This window comes from Patagioenas fasciata, chromosome 7 (assembly GCF_037038585.1).
Source record: "Patagioenas fasciata isolate bPatFas1 chromosome 7, bPatFas1.hap1, whole genome shotgun sequence".
NCBI classification, from domain to species: Eukaryota; Metazoa; Chordata; class Aves; order Columbiformes; family Columbidae; genus Patagioenas; species Patagioenas fasciata.
This window is the reverse complement of record NC_092526.1, coordinates 14,924,090-14,943,054: the sequence shown is the minus strand read 5'-3', so window position 1 is coordinate 14,943,054 and position 18,965 is coordinate 14,924,090. Positions and strand designations below refer to the sequence as shown.

The following is an 18,965-nucleotide window of genomic DNA, read 5'->3' as shown; positions in this document are numbered from 1 at the left end:
TCCCTGATGATTTGCAAAGGTCCTAAATTATCCTTGGTATTTTTAGGTAAGTGCAAGTAAGAGGTCTCTGAGGCTCACTAGTTTCATTCTGGCTTCCCTGGGGCCCAGAATCAGGTACTGACAAAACACCCCAATAGGACTAGCTTTTTAATCTTATCTGACCTTTGGTGCACAGATGTGCAGTTGCCATTTTACATTGGTGACAATAAGTTCTATGTCCTACACTTCCATTGGGGGAAACCATTAATAATAATTAAAAAAAAAAAAGTATCCACTGAGTTCTCAGCAAAATTTTTGCATTTGAAATTGTTCTTTCCTTCTTCTAATGTCCCAGATTTTGGGATTAGCCAGTAAACAGGAGAAGCAAATTAACCCTCATTCAGCTCTTTCATGTGTATCTCACTAACTGCCAATAGGAAGTAAAATGCACCTGAACAAAGATGTAGATTATCAATATTAAAAGGTCATTTTTGTTATAATTAATGTATGGAGATAGAATTGGGGTACTGAAGGATGCTGTGGCAATTACTTTGTTTGGGGTCTAGGAAATAGCAGTCAGTTTGAGTTGTACAACAATATTATGGGAAGTACCTTTGAAATAGTGATTTATTATATTGAATTGCAATATAAGATTAGGAGCTCTACCAGTGGCACCATCTTCACATGCTGTAGAACCAATCTATCCCAAAAAGTTGTATCAAGATGGGAGAGCCAGCAAATGTTTTGTAAAGGCCAGACCAAAAGCCAGGAAGTCTAATTTGTCTGCAGAAAGGTGTCACAGCTCTCATAAGCCTGGGCCGTGAGCCAGCCTATCTTAGTCGTAAACTGGAAAGTTTGCTAGCTACAGGCCAACCCTCCCCTGCCTACAGGACTCCTGATAAAGGTAGTGTTAGCATTAATTTCAAGGGCCAGGAGCTCAAGGGCCACATTGCTTTTTTTTTTTCTTACTAACAGCTGGAATTTCTAAGTGACAAAGCACGTAGGAGCTTTTCTTTGGGCAGGGCACTGTAGAGCTCTGCTGCAGAACCTTTAGCCATGGCAGGCACCAAGGTCTGTCCCCTTGATGGGGAAACTGATTCCTAAATCTGTTTGTTTGTTTGTTTGTTCCCATTTTGTGATTTATTATTTTCCTTCATGGGAAATTACATAAATTTGTTATAGATTGGGACCATTACTTGTGCAAAAATAATCCTTTGGGATCTGTACAGGCTGATTTGCAGATATTTGGCTTCTTGGGTAGGGGTAGATTTCTGCATAGAAATCTCACCACATTTTGGGAGTCTGTAACAAAGAATCTAGTGATACTCACTACCAAGGTTTATCTCAAGTCCAAATCTCTTTAACATGATTTTGAAAACCACCCCATCCTTTTGATAAGGATCTGACTTGCTGTGTGAGAATATATGAAGGAATGCTTCAAACCACATTTTGCATACAAGACCTGTAGGTATTTTGACTACTGTGTGGGGGTTATACCTTTCTGTTTTAAACTGCTTCGAAGTCTATTACTACTGAGCAGAGATGAGAGTGTGTAATATTTTTGGTCCTCTGAATAAACTGGTCTCTTGATCAGTATATGGGAGCTTTGGGTGTATGAACCATATTGAATGTTGCTTACCTACTAAGGGCCATTATGAATTGGCAATGGTGATCAACACCACTAACATGTTCTGTATTTGTCGGTAGCACCATGTAAGATGATTTCTGTCAGGAAGTATTTAGTCTTTGGAAGTTAGGAATGCATTATCACAATGACTTCTGAGACACCTGCCACTGAGGCTTTGAACACTTTAGTAGATGTTCTGAGCTGCTTCAGGGTATGAAAGTCTCCAGGAGAGATCTGGGATGATATCTTCAAAGAACCTTTTCAGAACTGAGAATATCCAAAAGTACCTTGAAGATATCTTTAAGTCTATGCTTTCGCTAGCAAGTAGTTAACCTTTGCTTAGATACCAAAAAATTTAAGAAATGTGCTTAAGAAATTCAACAAAATTTGACACATATGAGACAGGTTATTTTCTAAAACTAACCTTAAAAAAGGGAGGGAAGATAATTAACAAGGAAAAAAATAAAAAGAAACAGTTTTGAGTAAAACTGAATAATATATATTATTTTAGTTAGTTTTTCTAATGAAAATGTTGGTGAATAAGTCAGCCAACAAAGATGTTTTGCTCTACTATCAGTTCAGAGAAATATAACATTTAGAGAGCTTTTGTAGAAAACAATCTTGCAGGCTCTAGGGATTCAGTTATATGATCTAGGAGGTGTTGGTTTACTGAATATTCTTGCAGTGTTTCAAGACTTTGCCTTAAATGGGTGAAGAAATTGAAGCAAGCAGTTGCACAAGTAGACGAGTGAATGAAATCCAGTTTCATGTGGCTTTGAATGTTCTGATTTAATTCTCTGCTCTCATCTAATGAAAACCTGGCTGAAGCTTTTTCTCTAGATGGTTCTAGAAGCTGCCTTTTCCCAGGTGGTGGAGAAAGCTCTCTCTTTTCCTGCCTCATACGTGGCTGTTTGTTTTCTTGAAGCCCATATGAACACAAAATTGTTAAAAACACACCCTGCCAAACGCCAAGATAAAGAATGTTTGTATACATATATGTAGTTCCTAGGTAAAGTACCAGTAGATGGCGCTGGAGAATACACAGTGCTGTTCCTGGGGTTTGTAGAGTGGTAAATCCTCTTCTGGTGCACCCTGACGGTATTTTATCGGTAGATCTTTTCATAACACTCCCGACCGGAGCTCCCTCGCAGGAATCTCCTGGCTGCTGGAGGCAGCCGCGCTTGCCGGTTCAGAGTCGCCTGCAGCTGAGGTGAGTGAAAACATGGTGGAGGCATCACTTTTTTCTACAAATAATAGTGTGTTTTCTTCTGAACTCTAAAAGGTGAGCTGCTCAGAACGAGGGGGAACAGCTGCGCTTTGTAAAAAGGGCAGGCAGACACACCTGGCAAGTGAAAATAAAGCTAAGTGGTATGACCTCCAAAGGACGTGTAATGAGGAGCCTGGGTCAGCTGCGTACCAAGCTATAGAGTCACCGCAGTGTTCCGGCTGCAGGTCCTGTCTCCTCTGTGTTGAGCCTTCCTGTGCCACACCAGGTAGAGGAAAATCAGTCTTCACTTGAAAATATTATTTTTATCACCAGTTGGTCAAGGTTAACTGTTGGGAGATGACTGTCTTAAAGTAGAACCACAATAATGTGATGTTCTGTAATTTCTTACAACAAAAAGGCACTTTTTTTTTTTTTTCAGTATACCCTAGAAAATGTTGTCTCTTCACATTTGCCTTCCACTACAGAGATCCTCTTATGACTCTTGAAAGGTTGGCAATGTTTCTCTTCTTACCTGGATAACAGGACCTCCCCTCAAGTTCCCCTTCCTTGCAGTGATGTTTCCTCCCCTTCTGGCCAAGTCATTCTCCACCAGCTTCTGCAGAAAAACACTGCACAGGAAAGGCAACAAGAGCAGAAGATGGTCTTTAGAGACTCATGACAGTGAAAGAGCATTAAATTGAGATTGTTGATGGAGGTAGGAATCAATGCTGAAGCAGCTGTACCTCCTTTGTGTGCTTCGTGCTACCATTTGAAGAGAGCACAGACATCCTGCAGTGAAACACGTGGGACAATGCTTCAGTGGCTGCTGGGAAAGCACCTGCTACACGAAAAGGTGATTCTCTAGTTTACTGCTCTGAGCTGCTTGTTTTAAGAGAGGGGCAGCAGAAAGACTGCTGCCCTCGTTGACCATTCCCTACACTTCCTTAAAAGCTCTGCCGCTAGTGCTGTAATGCTGAGAGGCTTTTAAGTTAGCTTGCCTAGACTTTTTGTTTCCATGCTATTCCTGCACTGCAGATGTCTAAGAAGTTGAATGTCTCATAGCCAGTTAAAGCTTTATACGACAAAGGCTAGGCAGGAAATATTTATTGTGACTGAAAACAAGGGAAAAAAAAAAGAAAAATATCAGGTGTGTGTGTATGGAATTTATGTCATTTTTCATAGCTATGACTTACCATTTTCCTAGCAACTCTACCACAAGGGACCTCAGAGCTGTAGATGGAGACAAAGAGCGTGCCTTAATATGAGAGAGAAATTCTGCTAGCCCTTTGCCAGAGTAATGGGAAAAATCACACATTTGTGTCTCCCAGAAAGGCTGGCATTGCAAAGGGCCTTTTCATCCCAAATGAGCATCTGAATAATTTTTTTTACAAGTTATCATGAAGGAAACACGTGGTGTTTTTAGAAGGTTTTTGTTTTCCTTTCAAATTTCATGTTTACTCTATTACCGTATAATATAATACATCTGAGCATCCCTTTCTAGCCTTATTAATATGGCATGTTTCCTACTGCATAGAAGATTTTGAATAACTTGCTCATAAAAATGTTGACAAAATCCTCACATATGTGTAAATTGTTTACATGCAAATTAACCGGTGTTTTTCCATTAAAACTGCCTCCAGAATTCCTATTATTACTCAGATTAACATTTATTTTCTATAAACTTTTTCCTGTAAGGTGACTTCAGAAACACTAATTCAAGAAACCTTGCAACCAGTCTTGGTGATCCAAATCTGAATTTCCATTTTATAATGCCTTAGAATATTGGTTCAAACAATTATATCAGTGAGCATCTTTCCATGAATCGAGCTCATGCAGAGAGCCTTAAGGTTGAAGGAGCTGGTCTTGTACTTCTTGAAACTGGAGCAATATTCATACGGGCTTTAGCTTGTGTTGGAGAAGGTACAAAATAAGCATTTTGCCCAACTCACACAGTGAGTCAGTTAGTGGAACAGATTTCAGGGATTATGCTGCAGTCTTCCTGCATTCATATAATTTAAATCCCAAAGAGAGATCAGATAATCTAATTTAACCTCCCACGATAAGCCCTAAAATATTTTAAAATATTTGGAGCCTTCTTCTTGCAAAGAGGTGAAAATGTAGATGGAGAGGGGTGAGAGAGAGAAAGGGAATGAGATCTTGTTTAGGTCTACTTGACCCTTACGCTCAGATTGAATAGATGAAGAAGAAAAATTGATGATTGCAGAAGTAAGCAGAGAATTTAACTTCTTGCTGGAGGATGAGGTTGAGAATACAAGTGACATGATGTAAGACAGTTCTTAGCCTTCAGAGGGCACCTGGCTACCATTCAGCACAACTAGAAGACTATACAAACCTGAAAAAGTGATAATCCTTCAAAAAGCAGATCTGTAGGTAAGCTAAGGAAATGTCTGGGGAAATTCCTGCCGAGATATTGTGGTAATGGTTTGGAAGGTAATACAGTAACTGTAATCCCAAGAAAGATGTGTATTAATAACAAGGGATGCTAGTTCTGGAATAAATGCCCTAGTTGGGTTAACAAGCTGCATCACAATCTATTATTTGGTGAAGAAAAAATACAAGCAGTTAATTAATGCTTTGGGGACTTAGGTGGAAGAAAAAAACAAAAACAAAAAAATCCTCAAAACAGATTTCTCCCAGGTCCCCAGGGATAAGTAAATGTAGAAGGTAGAAAATAATTTATTATTTTATGTTGTTTTATTTCAGCCAGAGCTTTGTCAGAGGGCTACAAAGCACAACTCATCTTTAATCAGTGGGAATTTTGAGCTTGATTCATTTCTGAGTGGCATTAAATTTCATTTGGCTTCTTATAACAATATAAATGCAGAGCTTTCAAGGTGATCTAGTCCTTAATAGTAACTAGTGAATTTGGTCCACACATTGCAGTAGTTAACTGTACTATAAAGATGCTAATGAGGTGAAGGGTAAGTAGGCAATTCTTTGCTAGCATAATTCCACTGGACTATGTAGGAATTTATTATGGTGTAATTTGTTTGTTCTGCATCGCTTGGTCTGTAGTGCAAGCTGATGAAAAGCCTGTGAAAGAGAGGAGTTGGACTGTTTGACGATTCTGGCTAATGGTAGGAAAGCCACTGGAACAATAGAGAGAGATGGGAAAAGTAGAGCTCCCCTCTGACTCAGAAGATAGCTTTGACCTGTTGAAATCATGCTGATTTTCCAGGGACTTCGACTCGTGTAGTCATGAGCTGCTTAAAGGCTCCTGAAGCACATGAGTAGTGCTGGGGTGCAGCAGGAAGGAAGGCAGGGGAGAGTTTGAGCTGAAATGTCAGTATGTCCTGACAGCCCAGATGCAAGCCTTCTGAAAAGCAGTCAGCTTTACTGTTTCATGTGAATGTCAATAGCTCCTGACTGCATATAGTGAACATTAGCTGTGAAAAACAGCTGCTCAATATTTTTTTAACTATGCTGATTATTTTTAGTTCAATGCCTCTTTAAACCTGAACTGCTCCCTTATCACCATACCTCTGAGAAATCTGCCTTCTGGCAGTTCCCCTTTGTAATTTGTTTTTTGCCCATAAGGTGCAGATGCTTAGCAGCAAGCCTGTTTTTCTCCCCTCTCAACCTTTTCCACTGAGAATACAAAAGACAACTTTCTAGATTTCATGATGTTCCAGAAGTCAGAGGGTTATCTGGCAGGCTTGTGACTTCACTGGATATTGTGCCTGAGTGTAAAAATATACAGATTTTATTTAAATAGATGCTTGCATTACGAAACTCTGCACCCTGCAGAGTTTCATGTTTTGAAAGTGTGCAAAGGTGTGTTGTATCTAAGCTGTTGTAATTAAGTAGTGCATATGCTCTGTGTGTGCGTGCATGTGCACATGCAGATGGATGCAGTTGTTGCAGCTTGACACTGTGTTGGGGGATTCAGCTTGAAAAGTAGGACACCTACATTTACGTATTGATAACTGAGTTAAGGGTGAAATCTTGTTGCTTAAATACTGGCATCTGATGCCATTGCAGATATTTTGGGATACACTACTACTTCTCTCTCTTCTATTCTGGTCTCTTGTAAGAAGTCCTTTATCATGTCTGCCAACCTTTTATTTTTTTTGGGTATTGGAAATGGCACTAGAACTGTATTTTAAGAAAGTAAAGTGAATTGAATCCCTAAATTAGGTGCCTCAACCTGAAGCTGGATCCCATCCTTGTCAGTCAGGATAGATTTCAACCTCACATTCACATACTTAGCTTGCCAAGTAGAGGACAGTGTCTAATCTTAGAAAACCTCAATTTATGTTTAATCATTAGAAGGACTTTGTTGCTGGCCTTTATGTCTATGCTCAGTAAACATCTGTCTGTTACCTTCTCAATAGACGTAAGTCCTTTCTAGTCACGGCCATGTTACCCTTCCTTATGGGCTTACAAACACTGTAAGTTTGTGTTTGGACTCTCGGTTGGGTGTTAAGATCTGTCATGTGAGAAAGTAACAGAGAAAGTGTGTAAGTATGAGAACTAGACTTACAAAATATATGTGATATGATTTTCTAGCTGTGAAAGCAAATAATGTTAAACCTGCAAAGTAATGCTGATAAGGACACTAATTTTTTTTTGTGTATTCAGCATCAGGCATTTTTTGTGGTGCTAAGCACCCAAAAGCCCATGGAACCGAATGATATATTTGCGTGGTTCCCGCCCACTGATCATGCCCAAATGGATTAAATTAGTACAATATTGGAACTTTAAATTCTTCTAAGCATTGCTGGAAGTTGCTCTGATCCAAATCTTTGTGTCTGAATATTTCTTTTTAGTCTTGGTTCTCTATCCCTTTCCATAGTGTATGCCGTATAGTTTATGTTTGGAGGCAAGGACAAGCTTGTTACATCTTCATATTTTGTCATCCCACAAGCTGTCTCTTAACAGTATTTCTCCAGAGACTTTTTCTTGTATTAGACTCCAAGAAAAGACCAGACATTCAATAACAGAAGGTCTATTCTGAGACAAGCGAACACTGACAGATTTTTAGCACAAGTTGGCGAATGTCAATAGATGAGAAAATGTCATGGAAATTTGGGCCCCAAATACGTGAAGCCTCAAAATATTCAGTCACCAGTCTTTAACAATATTTCAGCATTTCATGAGAGCGTTGTCAAATCTAATGCAAATTTAAATCTAATTCTAATTAGTGCCCTGTCAGGGTAGCAAATCCCTCTGTTTATTAGTTTACATGAATACATGGATAGACTGGGCCTGCAACATCCTGGGGCAGAGGAGTTCTGCAGTCCTGTCAATGTGAGTACTTACCATGTCTTACTGTGACTCGGAGAAATCAGAAGAGAAACTGTTCATGGTTCTCTCACTTCACAACCAAACTCAGGTAAGGGATGACCTTTAAGAACAGAAGGTCCTAAGCAATACTTAGGGTGGAATCCAAAATTTAAAAGAAGTAGCAAATTACAGAATCACAGAATGTTAGGGATTGGAAGGGACCTTGAAATATCATCTAGTCCAATCCCCCTGCTGGAACAGGAACACCTAGATGAGGTTACAGAGGAAGGCGTCGAGGCAGGTTTTGAATGTCTCCAGAGTAGGAGGTTCTTCCAGTAGGAAATTCCTCAACTGCTGGTAAAAAAACCCACTCCATCTCCAGCAGTTGTCTCATCAGGGGAACTATGGTATTTTAGGTATCAGCTCCTAGGCCACCACCCAGCACTTGATGTCCATATGGGAGTAAAAGAGTCTGTTGTACATTTCACTTATTTTGTTATCCCTTATTCATAACCCAAGGCCAATCCTCTGCTCAAGTGTACAACCCTTCATTCAGGAAAAAAAGACTTCATTTTAGCCATATAAACTTGCTGGCGGATTGCTAGCTTAGGCTATTGAAGCTGAACTATTTCATGCTGAATCCTTAATTCATTATGTAGCAACTTGTTGGCTTTCAGACATTGATCATCCAACATGTTCTCTCAATCACATCCTGTTTGTTTCATGCTCTGTCCTGTTCATTACACATTATTTTACAGTGAGGCTTGTAACACACAGAATATTTGCTTCCCTTCCACATTAAATATTTTTTTTCTGTAGGTGTAGCTTAGCAATTTCAGAGACCCAGCAACCACCTTGTGCTTGACATAGTCTCCTTATTAAGTATAAAGCAAAGATCTTCTGCTAGATCTGTCAGTTCCTAATTTCCTATTGCCCAACACCTTGCGAAATGGGAATGAACAAAGAACTGATCTTTTGGACAACTGACTGTCCCTTTGCACCTTCTAATGAGGCAGAAGCACTGTAATCCATCATGTGGTAGATTTCTTGCCACAGTAACACTTGCTGTGTGTGAGCTGCTTGTTGTAGACTCTAAATCATACTATTGGTGCCTCATCAGTGTTTTGGCTTTGCAGCATGGTTTGGCCCCCATTACTGCAAAGGTCTTATGACATTTTGTTAAAGAAAGGTACAGGGAGCACAGCTGAAGAAAATAAATTGAGGGGAGGAAAGAAAAAAATCTGTAGATTAGTTACACTACTGTGAATTCTGACACTTCAACAGGTAAAATTAAGCATTAAGTTCTTATCAGGCTGCTTTCTGTGATCATATAGGGTTAAAAAACTGCAAGAAAATGTATAAAAGAAATGATGTTGATTTGTCTGAAAACAAGGAAAGCTGAAGGGTATGGGGAGCTGGAGGGACAGGTTAACTGTTAAACAGAGAAAAAGGGCTGCTGCATGGCAGGAAGGGATCGAGTTGTTTTTTTTTCCATTCCCTTGGGACTAGGACAAGCTGTAATGGGCTGAAATTGTGGAAAAGGCTATTCAGCTTAGGCTTTGAGAAAGAAAGAGCAATGGTCTCAAGCTAAGAAGAGCTAAATACAGACATCACCAGCATGGGGTGCGGAGGGGAGAGGAACAATATGACCTTGTATGACTGCATTTTATGATTTCTTTCTAGACTAACAGGTATAGATAAATAAGCACTGGCTGCAGCAGTCTAGTACTCATGCTGTGGTGAAAAAGCAAAAAAAAAATACTGTAGCTAACTATAGCCGGGCTCACCTGCATTACTTTCACAGCAGTGCTCACTTAATGGTATTTGCCTACATGAATTTGCCAATGAGCCTTTGGCTGAAGGAACAAAGCTTTATCATAAAACACTTGCTAATCATGAGGATGCTGCTGCAAAAGAGGTGACTTTTTTTTTTTTTTTAATTCTGCCTGTCAGAAAAGGACACCAGGTGCTGAGGAAGTGAGGAAGAGGGAGATTTGATGACAGCACACCATGATATCTTGATCCCTCTTCCAGATGTTGCTAACTAACTAGCCATAAACTGCAATGAATGACGTTTTGCTAAGATGTGACATGGATACATGCATTTCCATTACACTAGTGTAATTATTTAATGCAACCTTCTAAATATTATCTAACTCACTCATCACATGGGCTTTCAGGAAGAAGGAAACATAATGAATTTTAAAAAGAAAATAAAAGCATGGTGGAAGGCTAAAGCAGCCACCTAAAGAGCTGAAGAAAAAAAAAAAACAAAAACAACCTTCTCCACTCAGAAAACAACCAACAGTGACATATTCAGGCTGTAAGACATATAAACTTAATTTCCAAGAGCTGGATTAAAACTGTAGGCATCAGTACTGTCGTTACAAGCTTTTATAAGGTTACTGCTCTTGCTTTATTAGCTATGAAGGCTGGCAGAGTTATATGGATATTACTTGCTTGTGTATTTCTGAGAAAACTTACTTAGTGAGAGATTAATTGTAACTTGAGGTTTCTGCTAAGTCAAGTGATAACTAAACACCTTGTCCTACCCCCATCAGGAACAAGGGGACATCAGGGTCATGCCATTGGGTAGGAGGAGTTGTGCCTACAAGCTGCATGGCTGGATGTTGACTGGGACACCTGTGGTAGGCTGCAGAACCCCAATGAAGGTACTGCAAAGTTATCTTGCCAGATCAGCACACCTCCATGCAGGACCACAAACACTTCTTAACCTGTCCAGAAATAAAGGGGAAAAATTAAAACTCATGGAGTAGTTCCCAAGATAATGAGACCTACAGTTGACTGCTAATACAGAACTCTGCAGCTAATTGAAACACAGAATGCATAAACCCTGGAGTTTTGGGATGGGGGGCGGGTTATGTGAAATTCAAGCATGTGAAACGTTTGAAAGTGTCCTCCTCTTCGTGCTTAATTCAGAATTGCTGTTTTCTAAGTGTTTATTTGCTCTGCTGGTTTGACTGAAAGTGGGTTAGTTTTATTAATGCTGTTAAAAAAAACCTTTCTTTTCCATAGCTAGCATGGTTGTTGCTTGGATTTAGTTTGAGAACAAGAAGATAACAACACCCCAGGACAGAGTTAATCTTTTTTAATTGTTGCTGTCTGGGAGCTAAGGACTTTTCTGAGCTCTCTGCCCACAGGTGTTAGGCAGCTAGGAAGGGGGTGCATAGAGGGGGTAGACCTTGACTGGCATCCAGATTGATCAATAAGAATACTCCATGCCGTTAACATCATGCTTCATATTTAAGGAGAGTCAGAACTTTCTGGCTAGAGGGCTGGAGTGGGATGGACAGGGACAGAGACCTGTTTTGGTTCTGCTCTGTTTTGGTTCTGTTCAGGAGTTTCTTAAGTTTGGCCTTTTTCCATCCTGCTGTTTTGCAGAGGCCTCTGGGCCTTTCTGCCTTTTTGTCTATTCTCTCTCTGGGATCAGCTGTTTGGGATGAGGTGCTGCTTCCTGGGACTGGCTGCTTGGTGTCGATGGAATTTATCTTTTATTTTATATTCTATTTTCCATTATATACACACACACACACACACACACATATATCTATCTATCTATAAGACTAGTAGCAGTACATTAGTATTATTTTATTAAACTGTGTTTATCTCAATCCACGAGTTCCTCCCTTCCCTTTTGATTCTCTCCCCTATTCAGGGCTGGGGTGGGGGACTGAGTGAGTGGTTATCATGCTTATATTGCTAGCCCGGGTTAAACCACAACACTGGTTCTTGTGTGGTAGTATCAAAGACTGTGACTTTCAAAGGAGACCAAGAGATTTATGTGCTCTGTTTCCACCGAAAGCATAAAGCCAAGACAGGATCACAAGCTCTAGTTTATCACGCTAGGGATGTGTGTGAAGGTGGCACTGTGCAAGTGTGATCCCTGTGTGAGTGAGAAGTGTGGTTGTTGCATGAGGGGACACATAGATATATAGCAGGACAGATTTGTTTTGCATGGCAGGCGGGGGAGAGTGCATTTATGTGCACATACGTATACGTGTGTGGGTACCTGGAAAGCTATAGAGCTATGACCACGCATGTTTTGTAGCCAGAACCAAAGTATGTCTCCAGACATTACTTTTAACCCCTTAGGCACCCATTGCCTTATGCAGCCCAGGGTAGGTGCTGCAAACCACTACTAATCAGTTATGTCAGGGATGTGGGTGATGACCAGATATCCTCTGAAAATAACTTTTAGCAATACCTGAAATCAATAAATCCAGGTTTCGGGCACTGCAGTTTTTATTACTATCCACTGAGATCTGTTGGCTTAGAGTTAACACGTAAATGCCTGAAAAGTGGTTCTCCCATAATCAACACTTTTTTAATATCCATTCAGTTATAATGTAAAATAAAAACACAGGAGGAGGCATTTGTCTTCCACACAAAATCATACAAAAAGTCTCTTTTTATTAAATATACACTATTTACAGTTTAAGTCTTTCTTCTGTACAACAATAACCATAGAAAACAAAAGAAGCTAAGGCTAAATTTTTCCAATCCCCGAACAGTGGATTAAGACATGTTACATTGTCTACAAAACTGACTTGGACTGAGGCAACATCCTGTGGAATTCTCTTCAGAAGACCAGATAGTGAAAGCAGAATAATCTAAATCTCCATTTTGCTTTTTACTGTAACTGAGAGACTCTTGCGTTACCCTTGGACAGATCATTAATAGAAAAAAGTGGTGTTTTTTTTTTTCTTTGCATTTGAAATGAGTAGTGTTCTGAGAGATTTATTTAAAATAATTTGAGTACAGCAAAGTAAAATGAACGATGAGGGGTTCATCTGCAAAAAAGAGCCAATTTTTTATTATTATAACTATTTAATCTCAGCTATCTTTCACAGCCTGTGAAGCTGCTCTTTTTCGCCTTTTGTTTTCTTTTTAGGGTGCCTTCATTTTTCAAGTAGGATACAGTTCCGAACAGTCCACCCAGGGATGGATTCCACTAAAAGCCTTTCAAAGTCAGTGAGTGGGCTTCCAAGGTTATTGGCAACAGAGCACCCACAGATCACACTTCTACACACATTCCCAGAAACTCTTGAAGGTGACTTAAGCCTTAATGTGGAGCTTATGTGGGCTTATGTGGAGCTGAAGGTCATTGCCTTGTCCCAAGTTTTATCCACACTTCTGCTAGAAGACACACATAATTGCAGTGAACGCAACTCCTATTAACAGCAGACGGGGATGATGAATATAAGGTCCTGACTTGAATTCATATATGTCAACCTCAGTTTGCAGGAGATCGTCGCTGCCCTTGCTTAGAGCAATCCAAGGCTAAATTCATCTATGGTGTATCTACATTGACCTCAAAAGGACTACAATGAGATCTGAAGCTGGCTCTGTTTCTTTCACAAAGTGGGTTTCAAAGCAGGTCAGGTACTATGATGTTTAGCTTCTCACTATCATTTAGATATAATGGCCTGTGTTAAATATTTCATTTGCAATACTCACAGAGACTTTTATGGCTAGATGCCTAAAAAAACTTGTACCTGCTTGCTCTCTTAACCTCTATCTGAAATTTCATGGAGTGGGCTTGGGTGTCCAAGTACTTCTCTGTCTCGTGTGTGGGATGTCAGGCTGTGACTGGCTGTATCTCAGCTTTACCTCAGAAGCTATCAGTTTTCTTAATGATACATGTGCTCAACATTGGCAGCAATGACAAAACACATCAGTAAATGGTTTGGCTAAATGATGCAAGAAGGAACTGTAAAGGGCTATGGCATGCAAAAGTGGGTAAATAACTTCCCATGCAAAATCGTATCAGACAGACTCTCTTTAGGGTTGTGGGATTGAAATCCATGAAGAGAGTAATGACTGGTGTATCGAGAAGCAAATGATGTTGCAATGTGAACAGCAGCCAGTAGATTAGAAAAAAGCTGCCACAAGCATCCTAAGTAAGGAAGAGATGGGGAGAGGAGAGTCTCTAAGCAAACACCATTCTCTGGATCACCTCTTGTACCAAACATTTCATTAAATGTTATGATTGTTTGATGGAAACTGTCCCCAATTCTTTGGGTATTGGGAAGAGCTCCAGAGATCTAACTGGAGAGATTCAGATTAGTATCAGCCAGAGGTCTGAAATCCTCTCCCATGATTGAAGAACATCTCTAATACTTTATAGAACATCAGGACAATTAAGGCCATGTTTTGGCAGGATAACTAGTAATTCATTCCATGGCAAAAATGAATCATGGAAAAAGACCCGAAACCCTCATATCCACCTGATGGTTACTGTGCCTGGCTTCCAACAGCATAACCTTTCTGAGAGCTTCTACCTCTTGTGCTGACTCATTGCAATTCTAATTTGGAGAGTTAATGTCCCCATTTGCCCTTAGAGGTGGTGACCTGTAAGTGACTACATGTCCATGGTGGAGTGCAGCCTCCCTTCTGACTGAACACCCAGGTGACATTTTGAGAATAATGCACTTCCTTTGAATTTCTGGTTTCTTTGACTGCCAGGAGAAAAATCATAACCTTAGAGTCATAACACAAGTTCCTCTGCCTCCTACCAGCAGTTTGAAAGCCCTACATGGTAAAGAAGAAAGCACAGAGAAAGAAAACAGAGGTAAACTAGATATGGCGTGACACTGTGAACACAAACTGTTGCCTTAATCCTTCCTTAGCTCGACTTGTAGACTCAGTACATTACAAACAACAAACAACGAGCTTACAAATTACAATAGTTCACCAGAAAGTGTGCTTTTTTTTCCAGTTTTTGTTAGAGTAACTTAGTGCAAAATATCACAAAAATAAGTACCAATACATAGAAATATTCAAACTTCTATATGCATGACTCAAAATAAACAACCAAAGAAAAAAGCTGTTTCAGACCCAAAATAAGAGTGTGTTTAGAATTTTCATGTACAAAAGGAGCACAGAGGATGGGCCACCCCCATTAAAAGGGGACATGGAGAACTTTCCTTTGTAAAGGAAGCACAGCAAAATGCAGAACCAAGGAGAACAAATGTTTTTGAAGCTATGATAGTAACTTGTGAAGAAAACCCCAAAGAAACCCGCAAGAGCATGGTGCAACTTTAACGGTAGTCAACCAAGAGATCTACCACCAACTTCAAAAGATTCTGGATAAGGCGTTTGGTTTGGTGGGGATGTAACAGTATCACTTGGCTTGTTTGATAAGTAGACATTACAAAACTGCATGAAAGCTTTGAAATAGCCCTCGTCTGAGAGACCTTCACACAGTCTCAGCTTTTACTCAAGTGTTTAAGAAAGTGTTGCTTTCTAAAAACTAATAATATAAAAAAATCAAAAACCCTTTTTGTCAGTGAAAAGCTGGCATTGCAGAACAATGCTTAGAACTGGTCTTCTTCAGGGTAAGCATTGTGTAAGTGATAGCAACAACAATGACACGAGATGGTGGAGCACAAAAGGGTCAAATTCTGCCTCCCTGTTTCACTCCTGTTAAACTAAGGTGAGGGACACACTTCAGCTGATCAGCTTATGCTGATGGAAAGGAAGGTTGATTTTGTTCTGAAGAGTCATCTCATTGAGAACTTGAGGGTTCTCGATGAGCACTTGCTATAATTTGAAAAGCCAACAGGTATTAGAAATATCTGCTTGTGTCTAGCAGATATGACATATGAGAGAAAAGAGACAGCAGAGATACTCTATAGTTCATTTTAAATGGCACTAGACATACAGGGCTAGAAGGTAATTTTCATGTATTTGGCTATGAGTAGACAGGTGCATTTCCTAAACAGAGATCTCTAGTGAAATTTTAGATGCAAAGAGGTGCCCTTCCTTGATCCCAGCAGCATCTCAATAAAAACCAAATCTCTTTTAAGACCTGTGCAGATGTGTCTACTGGAGCTGCAAGACTAGTGTAGGATTCCTATATGTAGGCAAAATCTGCTAGAAGTAGCTAACCAGTTGCTAGGAGCCTACCCTGTCTCTACAATCAATGGAAAGATGCACCTCTAGAAAGTGATTCTTTTAATCTTAAAGAACATCTGAGACATTTGCCCTGTCCTCACTGACCACAGAACTAGATGACAAGTGTAAAACAGGTAACCTGTAAAACCAAATACAAAATGAAACAAACCCGAAAGACTCAGATAAAAGCAATCTTCAAGTGCTTCCATAGGTCTCAATCTCATGCTCAGCAAAATCAATAGCCAACTTCATTAAGAGAAGATTCATATCCCCTCAGTATATTGAAACTATTATGATGTATTGATTGTTTCTCACCCAATATGTGAAATATGTGATCAACTAAATGCTAATGTAGACAAACAACTCATTAAAATAAGAGTTTGGCTCACACTGTAAAAACTGAGCAATTGCTAAATAGGATGGGTTAAGTCTGGCTAGATCAGATTAAAATTAAGCAAAGAAAAAGCATTTCATGTTTGAATTTTGACTACAAGTTTTAACTTAAATGTCAGGGGAATCTCATGACTGAAAAATATCTGGTAACATTACAGCCCTACATGGCTTGTTTTCACAGCTATGTTCATCCAGATGAGAAACCTGGTTTAGCCAATGTGACTTAAAAGCCTGTCTTTTGTTTGGCTTTGTTTTCACTGCAGACATACCCTAAGTGCTGTGCAAGAACAAGAAAAAAAAAGTGTATGTGTTAAAAATTTACTCAAAACACTCAAACTGTCTTGTCTCTAGTAAATGAATAAGGACAGATAAAGTACTTACTTACTGCAAGTTAAATAGGTGACTTACTTTAGACCAACATTTTATTTCCAAGAAACAACTGTGACTCAATTTTCAAAGGTAATTAAATATCTTGAAGTATTTCAAAACATTTCACAAGAAGGGAGAAGCAGAAATAAAACTGAAATTAATTTGAGACAAGTGCTGATCTTGTTTAGTCATGTAAGCATTGATCCACATCCTCAGAGACTAAATTCCTTTGAAAACCCACACTTCACCCAGGTGGCAGCCTCTGTCTCACTGCAAGTTAGTGGGATTTAACTTTCTGACAGACAGCCTTCATTCAGTTTCTGTAACAGCCGGACACTAGGGTTCTCAGAAAATCTTTCTAGGCATCCAACTCAGATTTTGCATGACTAAATGTCCTTATAAGGATGGCTATTATTGGTCAAGTAGTTTCTGGAAAACAGGAATTTGCAGTGCCTAAATCCGTATCTAAGTAAGTGACTTATAAATTTCATAGCCTAAAAATCCCTGCGTAGCAAAAATAATTTTCAGAGGTTGCATATCATATCACCACAAGAGAAAAAGAGACTTGGTATCCTTCTACCAGTCCCTTACTTCTGTTATGAACCTTTCACTGGGAGAAGGAAGAAAACCCAAACACCACCTCCAAATGATTCTCTGATACGCTCAGGTTTTCCATTAAAATAAATTCTGACGTTTTATATGTAAAAAAGTATTATCTCCCACATTTAATGAAAAAAGTTATCTATTAATAGAACAATAGCTAAAAGAAAAAGGGAAGATACTCCCATTTAAAGAGCAATTTTAATAAAAATAGTGGAAATGATTTGTAATAGACGGGAAAAAAGGTCTAATTTGAATTGTGGAAAATGAAAGCTATTTTAACACTGTTAGATTTTTTGCAAAAATGAATTTCTTCTCTTAAAAAAAAAAAATATTTTTAATTGCCTTTAACTGGTACTGAAGTAAATCAGATGATGCCCTCACTAAAGAAAGCATTATAACCAAACAAAGGAAAAAAAAAAGACTTAGTATTAGGATATTTCATATAGTATCATCTTTTAGTTACCTTTTAATAAGAAGAATATTGATGTCCTGATTTAGAAGATAGGATTTTAATTGGGAAGTCTGTATAAATATGTTCAGTTGTCCAGCCATGTAGCATATAAATATTCATATCTCATTACATCCACAGGTATAACACATGTGTTTCTGTAAACTCACACATGCATTTAGGTATGTGCATTCTTTCTTTTTTACAGGTGCATACCAAGGTAGCTAAATTTTCAAGGAGTCTTACCAGCCTAACCTCTATCAAATGAGGATAAGAAGAAATGGAAAAACAAACCACTTACACTGTTTTGCCAGGTTGTGTCTTGCACGCAGCACATTCCTTACATCTGTACACTGCCCCCAGACTAAACCACTGACCTGTATCCGAGATGTTTGCAGCAGCACTAACATCTATATTCGGCAATAGGAACTTGATCCTCCTTAAGAAAATTCAGCATCCTGCAGAATCAGGCCCTAAGATGGCTGAAAGTAATTTAGTCACTTGAGAAATTAGAGGACTCTGCTTCATTTCTCAGTCTTTATTCAGCTACTCCACTGCTGGAGCTGCTTTGTGCTTTATTGCTGCACTTTGTAGTAATTTTATTCCTGAAAACTAACATGTAGGAAAGCAGAAGGATTATTTAGATCTGTTTGTTTGGCTACAGGGGGCTTTCCCCTCCTTCCTATTCCATTATTCACAAAGGCAATTAAGTATATTAGGACTTCAGAGATATTTCACAAAGAGGCCATTTCTGATAAGATGACTTAAACACGGGCAGAGGAGCCCACATGCTCACTTATTCCTTCCCTCCCGCCATGCCAAACAAAGCAGCTTCATCTGGGGGAATGAAAAAGGGAGGAGAAAAGAGAATTGCTTTCCCTGGATTTCACTGCAGAAGATAAAGCAACATAAAGCAACACAGCTAATGAGTCCATCATTACACATCTCATCATGCAGAAACACTCTCAAGTAATCATGTATCATGCAAACAGCCAGCATGAGGCAAAAAGGTTGTTGTCAGTCATGACGGAAGAAGAATGGCACCAATACTAACTTCAATATAAATGGCTTTCTAAAATTGCTTGGTTAGAGTTCTGGTTATTGGGCTGGCCACAGATATTCCTCTTCATATGAGAGTGATATGATTTCAAGATTTCTTTCTCTTCCCTGGACAC

At 39.3% G+C, this 18,965-nt stretch overlaps 1 long non-coding RNA gene across 4 annotated transcripts in view; it reads left to right on the top strand.

The window, feature by feature from the left end:
- The window catches only part of LOC139828417 (uncharacterized), a 389,304-nt gene extending 371,220 nt beyond the window's left edge, over positions 1–18,084 (top strand). For 3 of the 4 annotated variants that reach the window (XR_011739971.1, XR_011739972.1, XR_011739974.1), the window contains 3 exons: positions 10,622–10,732; positions 12,973–13,458; positions 17,999–18,084. This is a non-coding gene — a long non-coding RNA (uncharacterized lncRNA). Of the gene's footprint in view, positions 1–10,621; positions 10,733–12,972; positions 14,540–17,998 lie in introns of those variants that run through there. The other variant, XR_011739973.1, reaches the window with a different exon arrangement.
- Positions 18,085–18,965: the final 881 nt, after the last annotated feature.